General features: G+C 41.4%; 1 non-coding gene across 1 annotated transcript; it reads left to right on the forward strand.

Annotated features, from left to right (window-relative positions):
- Positions 1-1,130: 1,130 nt before the first annotated feature.
- On the forward strand, positions 1,131-1,205 carry Trnal-caa. Its single transcript has one exon. It is a non-coding gene; the product is annotated as a tRNA-Leu (tRNA).
- The last annotated feature ends 1,525 nt before the right edge of the window (positions 1,206-2,730 follow it).

The following is a 2,730-nucleotide window of genomic DNA, read 5'->3' on the forward strand; positions in this document are numbered from 1 at the left end:
AGATTTCTATTCTGAAGGTATTCATTGGGAGTGCATATTTTTACAGAAATGAAACGTGGAAGATAAGCATTTCAGACAAGAGAACAGAACCTTTTGAAAGGTGGTGCAGTAGAAGATTAGATAGGTAAATGGCAGGTGTAACGATGTACTGAATCGAACTGAGAGTAATGAAATTTATGCCACAGCTTGGCTAAAAGAAGGGATCGGTACATAGGACAAATTGAGGGATCAAGGAACTGTCAATTTGCTATAGGAGTGAGACCAAGGGATGAATACAGTACGCAGGTTTAAAAGGCATGTATCAGCTATTCAGAAATGAAGAGACTTTCACAATCGCCGGCCGCTGTGGCCGAGCGGTTCTAGGCGCTTCAGTCCGGAATCGCGCTGCTGCTACGGTCGCAGGTTCGAATCCTGCCTCGGGCATGGATGTGTGTGATGTCCTTAGGTTAGTCAGGTTCAAGTAGTTCTAAGTCTAGGGGACTGATGACCTCAGATGTTAAGTCCTACAGTGCTCAGAGCCATTTGAACCATTTTTAGACTTGCACAGGATAGAGTAGCGTGGAGAGTTGCATCAAACCAGTCTTCTGACTGAAGACCACGACAACGACAAATAACATCTTCAAGCGTCTGCTAATTAAAGTTTTTCAGCATTTGCTTTACGATCTCCCTTGAATCAAGCAAACCTATGACAATTCGTATCGCCCTGTTTCGTATACATTCAATTTCTCTTGTTACTCCTAATAGGTATGGATTCCACAGACTTGAAGAATACTGTAAGATTGGGATGCAAAAGTGATTTGTAAGTTGTAAGCAGTCTCCTTTGTAGACAGACTGCATTTTACCAGTATTCTACCAATGAACCGATGGCTGACGTCTGTCTTACCTATGAGTGGGCTTATTTATGGTCATTATATTTCATAAACCGGAACATTCCTACCTTCCAGAATGAGATTTTCATTCTGCAGCAGAGTGTGCGCTGATATGGGACTTCCTGACAGATTAAAACTGTGTGCCGGGCCGACACTCGAACTCGAGAACTTTGCCTTCCACGGGCAAGTGCTCTACCAAGTTTAGAAGGTAGGAGGCGGGGTACTGCCAGGATTGGAGCTGTGAGGACAGCTTGTGAGTCGTGCTTGGGTAGCTCAGTTGGTAGAGCACTTGCCCGCAAAAGGCAAAGGTCCCGAGTTCGAGTCTCGGCCCGGCACACAGTTTTACTCTGTCAGGAAGATTCTTACCCTCATTCATTTTAGTGAGTTGACTGATTCCATTTGTGAACCATTGATATTGGAGTCGTAGGACAAAGATTTTTTGTTTGGTGAAAGAAAGAAGTTCACATTTCTCTTCATTTAACCCTTTATTTACTGCAAGTGTAAAAAATATAAAATCAGCGTTTAAAGTTTTTAATTTAATACTTGATGAACTCTTATTGAATTAATACCAAATTATTTTATTTAAAAATGATAAAAAGACAGTACCATGCACAAAATGTTCAGAGGACTTGTAAATCCCAACAGAATTTGGAAGAGGTCAGTTAGACCCGCTTCCATTTAAACTGTAGGCTTCATCGCTTAAAATCTTGTTTAATTTGTGTAACAATGCAATGTACTGCAATCAGTAATGCTGAGTGTCTCTCATAATTGTGTTCCCTTTCATCTTTTACTGAACACTTAGAGCCTCAGGTAAGGGAGGATGCAAATGTGATGTTATTTATTTAATAATGATGCAGATCCGTCCCTTTTCCTCATCTTTCCACCTCCTGGTGTGGATCTTGAGTAATTGTGGAAATCTCACTGATCTAAAGATCACGCCTTCTTAGGCAAAGAGAGAAAGGTGCTGGATTGTGCTACCAACTTAGTAGCTGTAGAACTGCAGGAGGAATCTGCGATGCACAGAAACGAATGGTGCGGTCCAGAATTGGTAACAAGTACGAATTTTCGCCCCATTCCCGTCGGAAAGCGGAGCCGGAGAACGCTCAGAAGAAGAGCGATCACAATGCCTCAAGAGCTTCGAAGGTGAGAGATGTTATGTCTGGGGCTGTGCTGGACTTGTGAACTATCACTTTACAAAGAGTCATTAGTACCTGGACAATATCACGAGTAATGAGATCGGTGATTTTTGTCTTGTATTCACGTTGAATTTCATTCATTGAGATATTTTAAGTAAATTTCAGAGGGCCTCAAGCACTCACTTTGTTCAGGGCTGACTGCTGAGCCACGTGGGTTCCGCCCTTGCTTTAGGGAAAATTCATACTGTTCTGTTTCTTAAGTTTCATCTTTAATTACCCTACGTTAGGAAAGAATGTTTTAGTTTATCGGATATTTTCCTGAAGATAATCTAAGATGGAATTAATAAGATCGGTTGTTTACCTCCATCACATGTGTTGTCTGTAAGAAGCAGGTACATCTATACTGGGTAGTCTGAGATATAGTCTATTGATTATTGAGATGCACCCACGATATTTGATATTACGTTACATTCTCTTGGGATCAATATTCATTATTTAGTGGTCATTTCGATCGACCGCTTCGTGTGCAGATGAGAAGAAAGGGTCTCCCTACCTCACAATGATAATGAGTAAAATATGTAATGAAGCAGTATAGAAACTGGGGAGATTACTATAGTGTGTGTAGATCATATTAAACTGCCACACACAACAAGATCTGGTATTTTCCGTGGCCTGTCGCCACTAGGAGAGTAGTTTCAAGTGTGACACATCTCACAGACGGTAAG

The sequence above is a fragment of the Schistocerca americana genome, chromosome 1 (assembly GCF_021461395.2).
Source record: "Schistocerca americana isolate TAMUIC-IGC-003095 chromosome 1, iqSchAmer2.1, whole genome shotgun sequence".
Taxonomy (NCBI): Eukaryota; Metazoa; Arthropoda; class Insecta; order Orthoptera; family Acrididae; genus Schistocerca; species Schistocerca americana.